The sequence below is a fragment of the Mandrillus leucophaeus genome, unplaced genomic scaffold (assembly GCF_000951045.1).
Source record: "Mandrillus leucophaeus isolate KB7577 unplaced genomic scaffold, Mleu.le_1.0 Scaffold511, whole genome shotgun sequence".
NCBI lineage: Eukaryota > Metazoa > Chordata > Mammalia > Primates > Cercopithecidae > Mandrillus > Mandrillus leucophaeus.
In genome coordinates, this window is record NW_012105487.1 from 629,639 (window position 1) to 651,114 (window position 21,476).

Here is a 21,476-nt window from a genome sequence, read left to right on the forward strand (position 1 = left end):
CCATGGAGGCCTTAAGTCACCTGAGAACTCTAGACATTCCTACAATTATTTTACCATTTTAATGTACGTTAACAGACAAGTTTTACCCTTATTACCATTCCTTTTCAAAATTTATTGATGAGTCCCTACTCTTTCTTTTTTGAGACAAGGTCTGTCACCCACCCAGGAGTGTAGCAGCACAATCATGACTTACTGTAGCCTCGACCTCGTGGGCTCAAGCGATCCTTTCACCTCAGCCTCCCAAGTAGCTGGGATCACAAGCACATCCCATTCTGCCTGGCTGATTTTTTAAATTTTTTGTAGAGATGGGGTCTTGCTATGTTGCCCAGGCTGTTCTTAAACTCCTGGGCTCAGGTGATCCTCCCATCTCAGCCTTCCAAAGTGCTGGGGTTACAAGCACGAACCATGGTGCCCGGCTTATGTCTTCTAAAATATTTAAATTAACAAATGTCTAGTGAATAAAGTTTAAAAACAGAAAACAATGGCCATAGCAAATTGCACAGAATAACTGTTTGATAGTTCCCCAGTACCTTGCTTTTCTTTCCTTCTTCAGCTCTCTACTAAATTGGTGCTTCTCAAATTGTGATCTATGTACCATCTGTGTCAGAAACAATTGAGCCATTTACTTAAAATACCAATCATAAGCCCCACCCTAGGCTTTCAGAAACATTACCACGGCGATGGGTCTTTTCAAAAATTTCCCAGATGATAATTACACATAACCAATTTTGAGAGCCAATGTGATCCATTTTCAAAACTTACAGAAGTTTTTGAAAGACTATATTCTTCTTTTCTACCTCGTTTATCATATTCTCTATAGTATATTTCTTTCCTTCTGCTTTAATATAGGTCCTTATCTTTAACGTCTGGATAATCACAAGCCTTTGAAATAATACCCTTGTTTCTAGTCTTCTGATGCTGCCAGATTTGTCACCTAGAATCATAATTTTAACAGTCTAATCACTGGCTTTCCAGTGAAATGTGCCCTTTTTCTTCTTGAAACTAATGCCACCTTGTTAGTTAAGGGACTTAGTTAATGCCTCTAAAATCTTTTCCTTGGGGAATGAGATTACTTCCTTTTCTTAAATATACGTTCCCTTTTATTCCTGTGAAACTCTGTTGAAGTTTTTCCAGGTGTGTTGCTACTTCCATTTAAATTCAATTTATCTATTATACAAAGTTCAGATTAAATTCACATCCTCCAAGAAGCACTGCCTCTTCTGAAAACCCACAGCATTCAGACACAATCTGTGTCTCAACTGTGGTTATCTGCACATGTGTTGAGGCACTATATCACAATCAGCCATTCATTTCGGTGGAAAAAATAATCATTGATTGGAATATAACTGAAATTTACAAGGAAGTTCAAACATGGATTTTAAGCAACTTTGAGAATTTCTTTTCAAGGATACATAAAATTACAGACACTTTTTTTTTTTTTCTGGGTTCTGGTAACAGTTACATTTATTATTCACACAAATTGTTATTTTATTATAATATATTTTCCCACACAGGTTCCCTAAGCAGAAAATATTTTGGCCATGTTGATACAAGTATTAGTGTCTGTGTTTTGTGCTGTTTTAAAAATAATGATTCTAGTAATCCACACCACTATTTTGCATTGATTAAGTGGAATTCATTTTTGAAATCTGCATCAACTTCAAAAAAGCTGAAATTGTTATATTTCTGAATCTTTAATGCTAACAACCAAACTCTAGGCAACCCAAAATTCACCCAGAAAATACATGTCAATATTTTGGCAGAGAGTCAATTGTTCTTTGATTTCACTGTGTCTTAACTGATTATTTCCCTTAAATTTTCACAACTAGTTCTTTAAAAATCTGTGATTTATGCATAGTCTGCCTATATGTCTGTTCTATCAGACATAGAACATGTATTTTACTTTATTTTATTTATTTGTTTTCTTTATTTTTTATTATACTTTAAGTTCTAGGGTACATGTGCACAACATGCAGGTTTGTTACATATGTATACATGTACCATGCTGGTGTGCTGCACCCATTAACTCGTCATTTACATTAGGTATATCTCCTAATGCTATCCCTTACCCCTCCCCCTACCCACAACAGGCCCTGCTGTGTGATGTTCCCCTTCCTGTGTCCAAGTGTTCTCACTGTTCAGTTCCCACCTATGAGTGAGAACATGCGGTATTTGGTTTTCTGTTCTTGCGATAGTTTGCTGAGAATGATGGTTTCCAGCTGCATCCATGTCCCTACAAAGGACACGAACTCATCTTTTTTTATGGCTGCATAGTAGTCTATGGTCTATATGTGCCACATTTTCTTAATCTAGTCTGTCATTGATGGACATTTGGGTTGGTTCCAAGTCTTTACTATTGTGAATAGTGCCTCAATGAACATACGTGTGCATGTGTCTTTATAGCAGCATGACTTATAATCCTTTGGGTATATCCCCAGTAATGGGATGGCTGGGTCAAATGATATTTCTAGTTCTAGATCCTTGAGGAATCGCCACACTGTCTTCCACAATGGTTGATCTAGTTTACACTCCCACCGACAGTGTAAAAGTGTTCCTATTTCTCCACATCCTCTCCAGCACCTGTTGTTTCCTGACTTTTTAATGATCGCCATTCTAACTGGTGTATATCCAGAACCTACAAAGAACTCAAACAAATTTACAAGAAAAAGACAACCCTGTCAAAAAGTGGGCAAAGGATATGAACAGGCACTTCTCAAAAGAAGATATTTATGCAGCCAACAGACACATGAAAAAATGCTCATCATTACTAGCCATCAGAGAAATGGAAATCAAAACAGACCACTTCTTTTAAGACACCCAACAGTTGGAAGTAGACAAGAGGTTTCAGCAATGGGATTCTAAAATAGGTAAGAATAAACTCCAATGAACCTTGGGCTTAGAAATTTACTTCTGCATCTGAGACATAAGCTGAAGGCTAGGTGTTTTAGTGGGAAATCAGTGTGAGCAGAGCCACATGTGTAAAACCCATGTTTTTGAGGAAGGGGTTTGAAAATGCTTACTCAGCTGGAGTACGTTACAAAAACAGAAATTTCCCTACATCTCTATTTGCTCTGGGGCCCTAGTAGTGTAGAATTGTTTGGATGGAAGGAAGAAAACAATTTCCAATGAATCTGTGCAGGTTGTTCTGGTCCAGTAACTACAGGGAAATATTCATGTCTCCTTGCTCTGTGAGCTGGACTCCAGGACGATACTACTTCTAATAGTTCTCAACCCCAGACAACCTGTCTGTCTTGGTCATGAATAAAGCTTACTATTATATCTGTCAATCAAATTCAATCCATATCCCCACCCTGCCTCTGATTATCTCTTCTTGATTTCATTAAATATTCACTGTATAGGTACTCCCTTATGTACACAGCAGTACCTTAGGCACAGGGACACTGCAGTGAAGAATAGATATGCTCCTTCTTCTGTGGGACTGTGTAGTAAAATGAAGGACCCTGAACCATTTATAACATTTTATAACTACATATTACATGAGGTTATAGTCTTTACCTTTTATTTTTTGGTATTAACTAAATTCTATAGGAACAAAGAGGTGAAGGCAATTAATTCTACGTGGGCAATTGAAAAAATTTTAAAGAACAAATGACTTTCACGTAAACAGCAAGATTATTCTAGGAGAGGGAACAGAGTCAGTAAAGCACAGAAGCATAAATATGTTTGATAGGTTGGGAGAGAAGTATCTAGACTGCAGTGTAGGCTGCATAATAGGATATGATAGGAGGAGAAGATGGGGATTCCAGTATAGTTTGGAAAATTTCATGTGACTCTCCAGAGAAAAACAGTGATGGGTGGTGGCTCCATGGAAATTTATTATATTACTCTGTATACTTTCTCTCTTATTTAGATAGATAGATAGATAGATAGATAGATAGATAGATAGATAGATACATAGATACATAGATACATAGATACATAGATAGATAGATAGATCTCAAAACCACAATGAGATACAATAATCTCACCCCAGTCAGAATGCCAATTATTAACAAGTCAAGAAACAACAGATACTGGTGAGGTTGCAGAAAAACAGCAACACTTTTACACTGTTGGTGGGAAGATAAATTTAGTTCAACCGGTGTGGAAGACAGTGTGGTGATTCCTCAAGGATCTAGAACTAGAAAAACCATTTGACCCAGTAATCTCATTACTGGGTATATACCCAAAGGAATATAAATCATTCGGTTATAAAGATAGATGCACACATATCTTCACTGCAGCACTATGCACAATAGCAAAGACATGGAATCAGCACAAATGCCGATCAATGATAGACTGGCTAAAAAAAAAAAAAGTAGGTATATACCATGGAATACTATACAGCCATAAAAAGGAATAAAATCATGTCCTTTGCAGGGACATGGATGGAGCCTGAAGCCATTAACCTCAGCAAACTAACACAGGAACAGAAAACTAAATACTGCATGTTCTAACTTATAAGAGGAAGCTTAACAATGAGAACACATGGACACATGGGGGGAAAAACACACACTGGGGCATGTCGGGGAAGGGCAGCATAGCTAATGCATGCAGGCCTTAATACCTAGGTGATCGGTTGATAGGTGCAGCAAACCACCATGGCATACCTTTACCTACGTAACAAACCTGCACATTCTGTAGATGTAGCCAGAACTTAAAGAAAATAATAAATACATATTACCCAGAATCCTAGTGCCATAATAATTCAACTGCAAATATATATACACACACACATACATATGTGTATATATACACACACATATGTGTATATATATATATAAAATCTGATTTTTAAAATGGACAAAGGACCTGAACAAATATTTCTTAAAAGAAGACATACAAATGGTCAACAGGTACATGTAAAAGTGCTCAATATCACTAATCATCAGGTAAATGCAAATCAAATCCATGAGATTTCACTTCCTACTTGTTAGAATGACTATTATCAAAACAAAATAAAACAAATGTTGGTATAAATGTGGAGAAAAAGGAACTCTTACACATGTTTGGTGGCAATGTAAATTAATACAGCCATTATGGAAAAGAGAATGGAGGTTTTTCAAAAAATCAAAAATTGAACTACTATATGACGCAGCAATCCGACTTCTGGAAAAGGAAAATGAAATAAGCAAGTAGAAGAGATGTATGCACAACCCACGTTCACTGCGGCACTATTCGGAACAGGCAAGCCATGGAATCAACGTAAATGTCCAATAATGATGAATGGATAAGGAAAATGGGATATATATACAAAATGAAATGCTATTCCGCCTTGAAAAAGAAGAAAATGCTGTCATTTATGGGTCAACATGGATGAACCTAGAAGACATTATGTTAAATAAAATAAGCCAACCACAGAATGATAAAAATCACGTGATCTCACACATGTGTGGAATCTAAAAATGTTGAATCCACAAGTAGAGAGTACAGTGGTGGTTATCAGAGGCTAGAGGGTGTGGGGATTGGGAATATGTTGATCAAAGGGTAGAAAATTTCAGTTAGAGTAAGTTCAAGAGATCTGTTGTATCTCATGGTGACTGTAATTAAGAACAATATATTGTATACTTGAAAATTGCTAAAAAAATAGACTTTAAATGTTCTTACCAACAAAAATAAATATATAAGGTAATACATATGCTAATAAAATTTAGTCACCTTCAGTGTATACATACATCAAACATCATATTGTATAACATAAACATACAATTTTTGTTAATTAAAATTATACATATATATATACAATTTTTCAAAAGATGCTGACCCTAATAGATATTTCACTTGTATACACAGTTAGAAAAGGGCATATAAAATATTTTCTTGATGTATTTGCCCTGACTTTTGTGTCCTACATCTAATATCATGGCTCAGACAGTCTCAGACATTTTCAGAGGATCACATTATCCTAATTTGTGGGACTCTCCCATAAAATCATTTCTAATTTTACTAATGGCCTTTGAAAAGCTCCTCTTCTTTATATTTCATATAGTAACAATTTCAAATGCTTCTAACAGATAATTTTTTAGGACCTCAACTCTAGGGACAGAAATATTGGGAAAAGGATCCCGGATGTGTACAAAATCCGTATCTTGGTTCTGCCTGTAACCATCCCTTAACTTGGGCATGTTGCTTGTTTCTGAACCTTGGCTTTTCATTCACAAAATAGAAATAATTCCTGGAGTCTTCAAAGGATCAAAACGATGCTTTTGAAAAAGACTTTTGTTAGTAAAGAGTAGACAAAGTATAACTATGTATTTCTTTTAGTCTGTAAGACCCTCAGAAATAGGAGCTTAAACATTTTACGCTGTGCCTATAACAGTACTTTACACAATGTAGGTCATCAAAAAAATAGATTTTCAGTCAATAAGGACAAGGTCAAACAGAAATTAAAAATGAAATCAGTCATTTTATAGTAATAAGTTTTTACTATAACAGGAAGCATAAATATGAAGAAACATAAAGGCAATGACCAAAATAGATGTTTAAAGTTAAAAATAAAATGCAGATTATTGTTGAATCATTCTATGATTTGATTTAAACATTAACATTGTCAAATCTTTAATAGAAGTGATTTTAGATAAGGGTAGAAGTTACATCTTAAAATTTTATTGTATTTTTTTTGTGATTGTGAACCATTAAGTCATTAAGGTTAATTTAATGAAATTTCATATAGTTAGAGTGCCAGCTGTTTAATAATGAAGAATGCTGTGTACCAGTTTAGAGAAGGCTTTAGGGGTTGTTTTATATGCTGTTTTTAACAAACTGACTAAGCCAGGGGTCATTTGAAGATGTAAAGATTGGAAAACATAAACCCACAATGATGGCTGAGCTAATTGTTTACAATAGCAAATAGTATCTAATATGGTGGGATGTAATTGACTATATGTGTAGCCTATGGCGATACTCTCTTAAGGAAAACAATGTTTTTTGTTTCTTTGCTTTTTAATTTCTTTTGGTTTTCAATTAATGAATCTAATACACATATTTAATTCTAGGTTGACTGCTATGTTTTCTTCACACTTTGCGGGAAAAAAATGCTTTTTTTACATTTTCGGGTCTTGAATCCATATTTGTTTTCATCCTCATTACCTCTTAATGACTTTCATGAACAATTACAAATTATTGGGCGGCCGGGCGCGGTGGCTCACGGCTGTAATCCCAGCACTTTGGGAGGCTGAGGAGGGCGGTTCTCGAGGTCAGTAGATAGAGACCATCCTGCCTAACACAATGAAATCCCGTCTCTACTACAAATACAAAAAATTAGCCCGGCGAGGTGGCGGGGGCCTATAGTCCCAGCTACTCGGGAGGCTGAGGCAGGAGAATGGCGTGAACCCGGGAGGCGGAGCTTGCAGTGAGCCGGGATCGCGCCACTGCACTCCATCCTGGGCGACAGAGCGAGAATCTTTGTCTCAAAAAAAAAAAAAAATAAACAAATAAATAAATATTTAAATAAATAAATAAATAAATACATTATTGGACTACTTTTGCCTTATTCTTGCCTCACTTTCCCTGATCTAGTTATTCATCTCTATGTGTATTGGGTCTAGTTCTCCATTTGTAAGACAAGTCACATTCCTTGGATCCATAAGGAAAAAACAATGTCCTCAACTCTTCACCACGAACTCCACCAGTGGAAGAGTAGCATCTTCCAGTCCCAGGGGATTATATGCACACAACTAAGGGAATATCCAGAATGGTCTTTCTTTATAGAGTGGAAGAGTGTCCCCATTCACCAGATGACATGGGGTGTCATTTCCCCACATTAAGCTCTAAGGTACATGCGTGGTGCCTCTGGAAAAATTGGGGATGAAGGTGGCCTCTAACAAGGAACAAAAGAACAAAGAACTGGCCCATATGAAAAAGAGACAGTGATTACTGGGGCAGATATAGCATATAGCATATACGATGCTAACATAAGCCATTTAGGTGTTCAGGGGATAATCAAACTATCTCTTTGAAATTGAATCACAGAACTTGCATCCCATTATTTTGTGATGGAAAATAGTGAAATGGAGGGGCACGCCACCCAGTAGCTAGTTGCAGGATTACTATAACTTCACTGTATATTCTAATGGTCCATAGATACTTTGAGGCTTTTATCATTTTTCCAAGTTATCTGTCATCTCAATATGGAATTATAAACAAGTATTCCATAATTTTTAACAAAGACACCAGAATAAGCTGAAGGAAGAAACTTGATTTAGATGGTCATCAAGTATGTTAGAAGGCTATTTTGGATGTAAATTATTTTGTTTATACAAAAAATAGTAATTAACATTGATTAAAACCCAGTGAATTCAGTCCAATGTACTCAGCTCCTCCACTGGTGGCCCCAATACTAAGTTCTGAGAGGCTTGTAAAGATATTAGTCTCAGTCCTTCCTCTCGAGGAACACACACAAATATGCATAGAAAGTGATATTAATAATAAACTGGAAAGAAAAGCAGTGTGTGATAGAAAATTACATTTGGCAGATTAATATAAAATGTTTTTAAAATGTAAAAGGATAGTTGTAAACATACAGCAAAATCTAGATTGGCAAGTATTTAAGCAAAACTAAACAAACAAATAAATAATCCAGAAGTGTTTATCTCAATGATCTTTTAGAAGAAAAATGATTTGTTCCACTTGGATTGGCTGCAGCTCTCTTGAGTTATTGGATGGATGCAAAACATGGCTGTAATCTCATTGGCCATCAAGGCAAATGTATCCAGCCAACCCAGAAACTTAAGGCACACATTCCCACACATTTTCCCATGGGAAAGACTTGGCTGTATGGCCTCAACTACTGCCAAAGAAGCCATTTGCTTGGAATGGGATTTATCTGGGTAGGGTTGAGAGGTGAGATAGAGTGGAGAGTTAGCTAAAGGGATTAAAGATGGTGAAATAAATAATTTGTCCTTGTATAGAAGATTGGCAGAACAACAGGTACAAGAATGGTGAAAGTGGGCACCTAAAATATTACCGGTTTTGCCAAAGGCCGTACCTAAACAAGTGCACTGATGTCACCTCAACATCAAAAGTGATCTTTGAACTGCTTAAAGGCAGAGTTAACGTCTCCTTTCTCACCTCTTTCCAATACTTAGCACAATGCTATGACTTAATAGATACTCAGTAACTATTTGCAGAACAAGTTAGTGAGTAGATTTGCATGAATTTGAGCACCAGTTAGTCTACAAAGTAAGGCAGACCACCTAAGAAATCTCTCTTATAATTCACTCTCTTCATTTTGGTACCAACAGTAACAGAAAGTTGCTGCTTCTTTTTTTGTGCCTTAACAGAGACATTAGGAAGAGAAAAAAAATCTGTCAAAGGAGAACAACATTCTTTTGAAGAAAAATATTGACATTCACAAAAAAAGAACAAAGCTCTTGGTGCCCCTCTATCTTGAACATCCCTCTAACAGCAAAAGAAAGCACAGAGGTTAACAGATTTAGCAGGGAAAGCAGGCTGTAGTCCCACTGACAGCTAGGAAATGAAATGACATCAAGTATTCAATGATTGCCCTCAATTAGCCTATGCAAAGCAAGAATTAATTACCAGCATTGAAAAAGCTCACCTTTGACTCCTCTTTCAAGATCTCACTTACACTGAGTGTTCTTCTGGTGTTATAAATGAAGGTCCGGTGGACTTGATAACTTGCTTTTCCCTTAATATATTTTAGTAGAAAGTATTTTTTTTAATATGGTAACAGAAATTTAATGAAAGGGAACTCTTAGCTGGTCTCAGAAATATATATACAAATAGACACAGATGAAGATGTAGATATATAATGTATAGATACACATAGGTACAAATACACAAATGATTGGAATTTACTGATTCAGCCTGCACCAGGCATCAGCAGTAACCCTTGTACACATCAGCTTTGGAATTCTCAGAACAGCAATTAAATGTATTCATGTAAACCTATAAAATACTGTTATTACTATACAGGGAAATAAATCATAACAATAATGTCTACATAGGTACCGATTCTATTTTTTTGGCATATTCTCCTAACAAAAGCTGTATATCTTTTCCCCAAGCCAGTAATAAAATAAAACCAAATGAATCTCTAAAGCCATTCACTTAATGAAATAATTTTGTTAAGCAAACAATAAAAACCTCATTGGCAACAAAAAAGTAATCGTGTCAGAGCACACTAGAATGCCTGAGCAAAAAGGTAGATGTGATTTGCTCTGGTTAGGCGAGTTATCTTGGCAAATGGAAAGGCTTAGCTGGGCTTAATGTTGCTAGTAAGCACAAGAGTTAGGAAAAACAGGAATGAAGGAATAGAAGAGATAAGAACACAGAAAAGTGAAGAATATGAGAAAGCAAGAGACGGGGCTTGGGAATTTAAATTAAAACTTGCTTGATCGCCTGTTTCAACCCCTGTGTGAGATCCTTTTACCTATGGCTATGCAATTATGATAGCATGGTCAGCAACCAGGAAGCCACACTCAGTTACATCACTGGATCGAGGTCAGATGATTGAGGAACGGTAAGTATGTCCTTTTTGGAAGTTTGCTGGATTAGAACTCAACCAGATGTGGATTGAAGTTCTATCCTTTATTATTAGAGATATCTCTATGGATAAGGAAATCAGACAGAGGTTGGTCGATGGGCAAGGGTGCTTAATCATGACATTAGCACAACTGTTCTGTATAGTTGGTCATTATTTGGTGGAAAGATGGCCCACATCCTACTTACTGCCACAGCCATCTGATGTTTCTGAAAGCCTGAAAACCAGTCAGCAGGGAATGGGATGGATCTGATGGTTTAACAGGGACAAGGTAAGTACTGATGAAATGTTTTATGTCACTTACAAAGTTGATACAGACCCAAGCATAATAACTGATTTAGTAATTGCCTACTATATAGGGGTTTCCAAACTTCTTCTAGTGAAGCCAAGGGCAGAAGCATAGGTTTGTGCTGGCTTTAAAATACAATATATTCTTTCTTTCTTTTTTTCTGAACATACCTTGAAAAGATAGGTAAGAGAAATGTATTGATGGATCTGGATCATATCAGTTCATTATCCCAGGATGAAACTGGGTTTCAAAATAAGATGCTATGGACACTCTTCTGGAGATAATTCACTGAGGTGGAAAAAGAGAGTTTGGGTTCAAATCCCAGCTCTGCCACTTGGCAATTTGCCCTCATCTGTTTGGGGGAAGTTATGTAACTACTTTCAGTCTCAGCAGTTTCATCTGTAAGAAGAGGATGTTCTTAGTGTCTATTTCAGAGATGTTGTTAGAGTGTTTAGAACTGCGCCAGTGCATAGTAAGGGCTGAATACATGTAAGCTATCATTACTACTGCTATGTTATAATAACTGCTATATTATAATAACACTATTAACATAGTGAAATTGTACTCCCTATATTTGCAAAGTACAATGTTGAGAGATTACCTAGATTGTATTATTTTTACGTAGTTCTCAGTGAACAGATACTTGGGTGTTTCTCTCCAGGCTAGTGCTTAGTAAACCAAAAAAAAAAAAAAAAAAAAAAAGAAAGAAAAAAAGAGGAAAAAAAAAGGCTTTAAAGGCAAATGAAACTGAATCATGTGTTTTCCAAAGGGGGTTTATTGTTGCTGGCTGCAGCAATACATTTTTAAAAAGCCAATCATTTTCTTATAAAAACAGTCTGCAAATAATGAGTCATGCTGCAGAATTTTGTGACTTTTCAGAGAATTATTTTCTGACAGCATTATATCTCTAAGTAACTTTAAAACTCTGTTGAAATTGGTTTGTTTAGACGACATTCGCCAACTTCTGCTTTGGGTGTTAAAAGTGAACCATTCAATTAAGGCAAAGTAAGACTAGTCCAACTGTTTTTGAACACAGTAATGCTGCAGACTGCCCCAATGTAAACAGAAATTGACAATTTGAAAATGTCATCAACCCTGAGCTTTCCAAGGTGTTAAATATTTAACTGTAGCTAATAGACTGCAAAGTAATGTTTGCTTGACCAAATATACGTGCTTTTAATTTCTTCACGATCACTCTCAGCCTCATTTCTTTTGCAGCTTCACTTAGCTTTCAGAAGCTCAGCAGGCCTGAAGGCGGCAACGACAATTTTCTTCTAGAAAACTCCAGGTTTAGTTTGAGGAGAATGCTTTAGACTCTAGACTTTGAGACTGGGCTCAAATCTCAGATGTGAACCCTAAAACCTACATGACTCTAACCCTATAATTGAACTTCTTTAGGCCTCAGTTTCCTCATCTGTAAAGTCTTTTACATAGTTTGGAAAATGAATGAGAATGCCAGGAGGCAGTGTGCGCCTGTGGTCCCAGCTACTTGGGAGGCTAAGGCAGAAGGATCACTTGAGCCTAGGAGTTCAAGGTCAGCCTGGGCAACATAACAAGACCCCGCCTCTTGAAGCAATAAAAAGAAAGACAAAATGAGATAATGAGGATTAACTACCTAGCACACAGTGTCTAGCATGCAGTAAGCAGAATAAACATTAGCAATAAGTACAGTACATGTTGCTATCACTGTTTTATTATATATGCAGTATTTTACGATCTCTGGGCATCTGTGTTTGCTCCTTTTTCTCTTGGAATGTTCTGGCTTTGCATGGATGTCCTTTTCTCACCCTTTGTTTATCCACTCAGATGGCATCTCCTCCCAAAGGCCTTGGCTGAGCTCTCTGGTAAGAGAAGACTTTCCTGAAGTCCACTCCTCATGCTCTGTCTGCTTCAATACTTGACTGTATCTGAAATTAGATTACTAGCTTTTTAAACCAACTGATGGTCTCCTCCAATCAAGTACAGGCCACTTAGAGAAGACCCTTTCCCTGTCTTTTTCATCATCAATTTCCAGATCCCAGAACAGGATATGTCTCATTGGGATCTCTGAAATGCTTACCAATGAACCAACTCCAACTAAGATTATGACACGTATGCCTTCATGTTAACTTATTTAATGTATACATCAAGATATTACTCAGAATATAACATTGTATTATCAAAGAGAGTTCCTGAGAAAGTTAATCTGGCATGCAGCCTTTATAAATGACTTCTACTAATTCTGTCGTTAAGTGTGTCATTAGTGTCTAGGATTCTGGTAAAAATAATATACAAAAGAGAGCTAGAAGAAAAGTGCATAATATTAGCATAACTTATCTCCTGATCAAGTTAAAAATATAAGATACTTTGTGATATGGTCGCTAATATTCTAGTGCTCTTAAAAATAGCTCTAAGGAGAAGTGAGACAGAATGGAGTTGTCCATTAATCCAGGAGTGTAGGCAAAGACTTACACTCTTCTTGAAGACCTGAGCCCCAGTGAATGTTCCAGTTCTACTCTCCTGGCCACCTGCTATATACCAACTGTGTTACTTAGGAACAGTGCCTACAGGAAAAATGACCCCTGGCTGGCAAATTGGTCTATACATATCTGGAACAGTCTTCATAGTTTTGAGTGTCCCTGAATGTGGTGACTTTTCTAACTGGCATGCTCCGTATCATATACAATGACAGCTATGCCCACGGATCTGTCAGAAGTATTGGTTCCACTGGAGGTATGAGGCATCCAAGCCAAAGCAGCTCTTCTGGCTGCCTGATCTGAACTTGTCGTCTTACACCTGACCTGTCTGCTGCATGGCAAAATGATGTCTATTGGGCAGTATGTACTGCTATAAAATCTCTCCCTGAAGAGAAGATTTTAAGTTGTTCTGTTGGCAAGTTGTACTTCCATCCCATACCTTTTTGATGAATCTGATGCCAGTATAGCCAATGGCAATCTCTTGTAAGACTCAATGCTTGTTATTAGAGTCTAAACAGCACAGGCCATAGTGGGTGAGGCAGGATTGGTAATGGTTTGATGGCCATGAAAATCACAGATAATATTTTGAAAAGGAGTTGCCAAATCAAAGGGCATAGACTGAACCTGTGAAAGGTAGGTGAAAAAACCATGGGCTCAAGTACTGATTAGCTAAGGAACTTTGCAGAGGGGCAACTTAAAACTACACAGGAACACCTACAGTCACATACCATAAGACTGAGTGAGGCAGGATGAAGAATGGACCATTTTAAATCTACTTGGAAAGATTTTGGGGTATGTGAGCTACATCAAAAAAGTCAGCTGCATACTGAAGCTAAATAGACATTCCCTGTCTTTTTCATCATCCATTTCTAGAGTCCAGAAAAGGATATGTCTCACTGGGGTCTCTGAAATGCTTATTGATGAACCATCTCTAAGATTATGACACACATGCCTTCATGTTAAGTTATTTAATTTATACATCAAGTTGTTACTCAGAATATAACGTTGTATTATTAAAGAGATTTCCTGAGAAAGTGAATCCATCATGCAGGCTTTATACGTGACTTTTACTAATTCTGTCATTAAGTGGCAGAATTACTAACTAGAGTGGCATTTTACTTTTTCTTTAAACGATCTCCATTTCTTATTCTCTCCTTTTTTTTTTTTTTTTTTTTTTTTTTGCTAAATTCTTCATAAAAGTGCCTTCCTTGTGAGGATAAGCAGTGTCCTGTCAGAACCTACTATTGAAAAAAACTACAGAGAAAATGTCCCACCGGGTACATGGTAGAGAACAAGAGTTTTGAGTAGAAAGAATTTTGGTCTTTCAGATGACAACAACTTTTCCTAGCACTTTATCCATCCTTCAAAGCAGCATCCGTAATAAAAATGGATACAGGAGGGCGTTGAAAACTCCAGATTCTGTCCAGAACAATTCCTTAGCATGATGGTGTGACTGGGCACTTGGCCCTCAGGCTCCAGGAGACAGGACTCTTCATCTGAGGACCGAGCAAAAGGATGTGTCTGGTAAGACTCTGTGCAGGACCAACGCTCTAAATTCTGTTACTTCTCCTCCACAGCCTGGCTTCTATCAGGACAGCATCACTCCATTTGCTTTGCCTTTGATTTCTTTTCACATAAAAAATTATAGGACTTTCCTAAACAAACTTTTTTTCTTGTTTCTCTTTTTTGTGTATATATCGCCTTTGAATATTTCTGAAGTACACCTGTTTTTAAAACTCTTCCTCTCAATGATGCCTCTCTGCTCATCATCACAAGATGTCCAAAGTTAGATTGTCCCATTGAAATCCTCCATTTCTATCCTTGAAAACTCCATTTAAGGCATGAAATCCATATTAAATACAAGACAGGAGTGACCAAGCAGGAGACACAGGGCTTTAGCTGTTGCAAGCCCAAGTGAGCACACTTAGGTCTATTGTTTAATTTAATAGTCAATGACCCTTCCTGACAGAGGGTGATGTGTTTTCTCACAGACATCTGTAAACCTAAGCAATGCTGATATCTTCATAGATGAGAACAAAAATTCCATACAGAAGCAATATATCATCCTACAATTATCTAATGTTAGTTGATGCCATTACTTTTCTTTATCATCAGTGACATTTTATTAATATTTTTGTTGCTTAATTCTCAAAAGTGCACTGAGCCTATACTACATAAAAAGTAATGCATTCAGGGCTATGGGCCAAAAGTATATTGTCAGATATGATATGGAAATTCTTCTTCCAAACGTTGCAAAAATTATAATTTGTGAGTCACTGTGCAGAACTGTGGTTTTGGCAACCTGGATGGACACTCCCACCACAGTGCTAATCTTCAGCAGGCGGAACAAGGTACATTGAACTCTGAACTTTTGTTATTAAAACGAATCCAAGTTTGATTCCCCACAGGCTTAAAATTTATAGGAGTAGAAACATTTCCATGTTCCTTATTTGGTCATTTAAATACTTCAATGGTTTCTCTTTAGTGATTCACATTCCTTTCCTATCAACTGTGGATCTTCTATGCTTGACTTTTTAAACAATGTATTTATTTTAAAATGGCAAATGAGGAAACAAACAAAAGGGAACTGCACAGAGCGGTGTGAACCAAGACACAGAACTTGTAATCCCAGGACTCCTCAAAGCTCACCAAATTCCATTCGACCGTTCACAAAGCTAACCTGCAGAGTGCACTCCCCGACACTTGTGAGACAAATGAGATACTAAGAGAGATTAAGCCAAAAAAGCAGCACTCCCCTGTGTCTTCAATTAGCCACGGAGTGAAAATGAGACAAACAATCATGTATAATTTAGAGGCTTGCTCTCCAGTTCTTCCTGCCCTGGGAAGCCTTTCACCGAGGAAGGAAGCGTGATCTAGTAAAGTGCTCAGGCTTGGGAGTCAGCCTTGTTGGGTTGTGTTTCCAGTTAGTTCACTGATGTACTTTGTGACCTTGTATGTAACTTAGTTCCTATCAAAGAAGCTGAAACAACTTGCTTTTAAAGATGACTTGTTTGCTTATTCTGGGGAGGGGCAGTGCCAGCAGTCCTCTGGTGTATGTGTTATTAATATGTTTGGCATAGAACAGACAGAATGAGCAAAGGGCTTGATCTGTGAGACAGTGTGGATTACTAAGACTGCAGGATAACACAACAAGGAGCGCTGGATGATGTTACAAAGCACATTCTCTGCTACCTAGAGGGTTATGTTATGTTTTATGATTTCATCAGTCAACAAATTGAGAACCATCCTAAGGAAGAAAAAAAAAAAAAAAAACTACTTAAGTAAGTGCCAAATAAGTCTGTAACCTTATTTGACCAAGAAAGTATAGGGGAGAAAAGGATTTATTTCTAGAGGAAGTGGGTCTTGGTCTAATATTAGCCTTAAGTTGAAGTGCTGAGAACGAGATAAAGAGTTGCAAAGTTGATGTCTGCAAGCAAATTTCAAAAAGCAGTTGCTGGGTCCGGGAATAGACACTACTGAGGAACAAATCATTAGAGTCCATAGAAGAATCCAGAAAGAAGGTGGGTAGAATCCCTCTCCTATCATGGGACATGTGGAGAAGCCTTTCTACCTCCACAAAGCTTCTGAGGCACAGCTCCTTCGAGTCAGAGAGAGAAAGTCCAGTTAGCACACTAGCTAAGAGGGCCTGTCTTGGAAGAAGATGATGTAACACATCACAGCTCAAAGAAATGGTGGCATGCCTCAGACCACTGCCGGCTTAGAAAACCAGTGAGAAACTTCCTTTACCAAAGAGTAGTATTCCAGGAAACCAAGAAGAAAATAAATACCTTTGGAACTAAAGAGAAATAATATGTAACATTCATTGAACACTTAGTATCAGGCATTATCTTAAGTGCTTTACATATTTTATCTCATTTAATTCTAAAATCAATGTCATGAGATTGTTGTTCTCATTACATGTAATAAACCATGCAATAAACAAAAAATATACAAAAATAAGAATAGATAAGTAACATATCTATGTTATACCCATAAAAGTGGGGGTTGTATGGTATTTTACAATAATTAGGATCGAAAGATGGAATGCAGACAGATGCATGCACTATTTTGGCCCTGATCTTCAACCCTAAATAGGGTGACTAAATGTCTCAACTTACTCAGAAGTGTTCAGGCTTTAGCACACAGCTCAGGAAATCCTTCGCTCCTGGGCAAACCAGAATGGTTGGTGATCCCATTCCCCCAACTACTAAATTTTGAACTACTTGGCAAATAAATACAGAGATTTAAGCCCTACTTGGTCTGGAGTAGAGTTAAAGTATGTTTTGTTGTAACAATTTTCCAGGTGAGGCTGGTGCCTACCAAAATTGGAAAAATACTGACTGCAGCTGAAAGAACAGAGGTAAAGCATGAATCATCCTTCCCAGGCCTGCATTTATTTAGAGGTTGTGTGTGCACGCCAACTTCTGCCTTCCACTTAATTCCCATCTGGTTGAGGTGCCAAGCCACCCATAAAATAACTATAGATTGAAAGAAAGGCAAAGCAAGTGTGCAAGCACAAAGACAAAAGTTAATTAAAAATATGGAAGGGGCAAGAGTGTAGAAATAAGGTGAATGAACGAATATCAGGAGGAGGAGTGCGAGAGGAAATCGGTGCCTGGGTTCAGAAGGTGAAGCTGTGGAGAAAGGTGATCCTCCCAGACTCTGCACACTTCTTCTTCCTGCTGCTTTTGGGGGCTGCCTTTTTTTTTTTTTCTTCTCCCTGCTGCTTTTGGGGGCTGCCTTATTTTTATTTTTATTTTTATTTTTATTTATTTATTTTTTTCACATGCAGCAGCCACTTACAGCTTGTGCTTCTCTGAAACTTGGATCATTTTACCAGCTATTTAATAAGACTAAATAAATGGTGTCAGCATCAGAAAGCATAGCACATTTTGTTTAGAGAAGTGTACATTCCTTCTTGCTATTAAACTGTGATAACTTTTGGCAAGAATATTGCTTTGCTCGGTCTTCTCTGAGAAGAAATTTTCCTTCTGTTCTCACGTGGCCATTGAAGAAACAAAGACTACCATATTTAGTGCAAGATAAAAGGGCACGCATTTGGGAAAATATTGACTTAGAAAACCTTATCCCTGAGAAAAAGACTGTAATGGAATGAGCCGATGAAAAATCCCATGTGATTTATAGAATTTAGAAACTTCTTTTTTTGCTAACGTTCATTTATCACTTAAAATTGACCCAGAACATTAAATCAATACCAATTTTAGCTAGCCACTATGTTTTTGGAAATTAGAGTTTAAATCCCACTTTTGTTAAGCAGGAAAAAATAATCCCATAAAGCTCCCAGGTGGGATCTAGTAAAAGGGCATCCTTTTATGAAAGAAGCTTCCCAGAGAGCAAGCAAATAAATGACTCCCAAAGCGGACTGAAGGCTGTTTACCATAAATGTGTACTATTTTCAACATTAGTTTAATTAAGAATGGATATAAAAAAATAAGTCTTAGGAGCCTGCATAAGCCAGCATTTATCTTAAAACGAGTTCCTCTATGAATTCCTGTACGAAGATCATCATAATGGCCATCACTGCATGCGATCATACCTTTCAGTACTTGCCTTGCTCTGCTTTGTCTCCTCACACTTTCACTTATGCCTTGTTCCTAAATTTAAACTGAACTGAAGACAGAAGTGTCTCATTCATTTCTCTGTCCATTTGTTCATTCAACCCATATTTACCAAGTAGCCGGTATGTATCAGGGTTAGTTCTAGGGCCTGGAATACAGTGGTGAATAAAAACACATTCACTGAATTATGTTTACAGGCTTGGGGAGGTAAGACTGATAATCGAATAAGAAATCATGATGACAACTGTATGTGCTACGGAATAGGTAAACTTGTGACTCTAAGGACTTAATCTTGAATAATCAAGGAAGGGTTTTCAGGGAAAATGGCTGTTAAGCAGAGTCATTTGTTCTACAGGTTGGCAATAATTAACCAACACTAACAGGTGGGAAAAGCAGTGCCGTCCATTCCATAGACAAGGCATGAGTTAGAGCAAAAGTGCTGCAGCCAGGCACAGGAAAGTCCTGAGTTCATCTGTCCCCAGTAAGCACTCAGGTCTGTGCCTTTCGAAGCCACATGAGTTCAAGTAAAATAATAAAATTCCACCTAGATCAAACTATATGTGAAAAAACATGAGGTCAACATTATCCTTCAGATATTTTTAAGGGCGCTAATCACCCTTACTTTTTTTTTTTATGCTTATTTCCATAATGCTTGTAACTCAATAGCTTAAGAAGCCAAATCAGTGAGGGGGAAAAAAGAAAAAAGACTAAATTTTTGCTTGAAGATGAGTTACGTTTGTTTAACAACAAGAATCCGAAGGACATCAGATGTTTCCTCATCTGTGTTCTATACATGCATGAGTTGAAAGTCGGAATAAACATTTTTTAAGCTCAGCAAATTTTCCCCTCTGAGCTGGCCAGATGGTACAGATAAACACTAAGCTGGTGGTTAGTAATCAGGGCCTTCTTTGATGGTAATCAGTTTTTACTGATCAGTGCAAGAGTGTTTCCAATAATCCCCCCTTCATTTATGAAATAGAGTATGTGCTTAATTTGCATCAGCTATACATTGGAGCAAGCATTTGCCATTTGCTTATAAAAATAAAGGCTCAACAGCCATTCCACAAACTAAAACGGGGTTATTTTAGCTCTACATTCCAGTTCATTTTGTTTGAAGAAGAGAATTTTCTGACTGATAAGGATTCTAAAAATATTTTTACTCTGAGGCAATAGACATTAAGTTCAAAGTACAATTTTTTTAAAACTGAATTCGAACACCGAAAAATATACTCCCAAGTTGATCTTTCCCCTACTGTTGTGAGTTTCCATGGTATAGAGCTGAAACTCATTTTGCTTTACTTCAACAAAACATGATTTTTCTAGTGGAGCACTTGTTGCTTTTTCATGGTGCATTAAATAGAAACTCTAAGTAAGTCCAAAATACAGCTGCTTCTGCTCTGATAAGCAGCCAAAATTATCTAAAAAAAGGAGTACCTTCATTACGGCACATCTCTTTTCAGTCAGTAGCTTCCTAGTCCTATAATGCTTAGCATACTGATTATTTAAAAAGAAATAATTATGTCACTGATGATTAATGTTAAAGAAACAATATCAACACTAGTTCTGGGGAGCTTAGCTTAAAGCACTGCAGAAGAAGCCTACAGTCACCACCATTGCGGGAAAAATTTTTTTAAGTGCATTTTAAAACACTCTGTTTTGTTTTTTAAACCATTAGGAATATCCACTCAGCTAAAATGAGTGACCCAAAATGAACTGATTTCTTTGGCCACCAGTAACAATTATATATATTTGGTCTTAAGCTAAGCTTAAGGAGATAGTTAAATATATGTGGTTTCATTTCATGAGAATGAAGCCAGTCACATGAAACACTATTTTACAGGACTGTTTCAATAAGATGTCCAAAAAGATAATTTTCTGGTAATAATGCTTATGGAGAGTATCTTAATATATTTAATGATAAATAACGATAAAAATATTTACAGTATGTCTTCGTATCATTCTTCCTTTCCCAAATTTAAGTCCATTTAAAGTAGTTTTCCTTGGATATAATATAAAACTCTATCAATACTCTTTTTAAATTTTTATTTCTAATTCCATTGGCAGTATATTATTTTCATTTATTTATTTTTTATAAAACTATAGTAAGAACACTTAACATATTATCCACCCTCCTAACAGTATTTTAAATGCACAATATACTATTGTTAATGATGGGCACAATGCTATCCAGCCAATCTCTAGAGCTCATTCATCTTTAAATTTAATGAAATTGATTAACTTGACTTCTTAACAAAGGAAAAGTTTCAGACTCGAAACTTACACATGCAAAATCCATTCATGCACTGGACTATGACTTGGTCATATTTCCAAGGATTCAGGAGACATCTGCATATCTCCTTCAATTTTATGATTTCATTAAAAAAGGGCATCATCTGAATTCTTAATTCTTTTGCTGAATAACTTCTGAAAATGTTTACAAAGTTTCTATTTGAATAGGAACAGAAATCCTTTAATGACTAAGACCTATACAACTTAAAACATAGCCTTTTCTTTGCACATGACTGCAAACACCACCAAAACATCAGAACACCCATGGTATGACTTGAGTGAGGTATCAAAGGTCAAGGTATCTACTAGTAGTGTAAAGTTGAAACTTATGGCTCATTTGGCATTGACCTGATGTTGTA

The 21,476-nt window shown here is 36.9% G+C and overlaps 1 protein-coding gene and 1 long non-coding RNA gene across 3 annotated transcripts in view; both read right to left on the reverse strand.

Annotated features, from left to right (window-relative positions):
• LOC105551239 (glypican-6) overlaps positions 1-21,476 on the reverse strand; it is a 1,217,642-nt gene that overhangs the window by 628,440 nt on the left and 567,726 nt on the right. The window lies entirely within an intron of this gene.
• LOC105551237 lies at positions 1,930-17,785 on the reverse strand. Its single transcript, XR_001007837.1, has 3 exons — positions 15,797-17,785; positions 4,070-4,072; positions 1,930-2,049 (listed from the first exon to the last, which is right to left on the reverse strand). It is a non-coding gene; the product is annotated as an uncharacterized LOC105551237 (long non-coding RNA).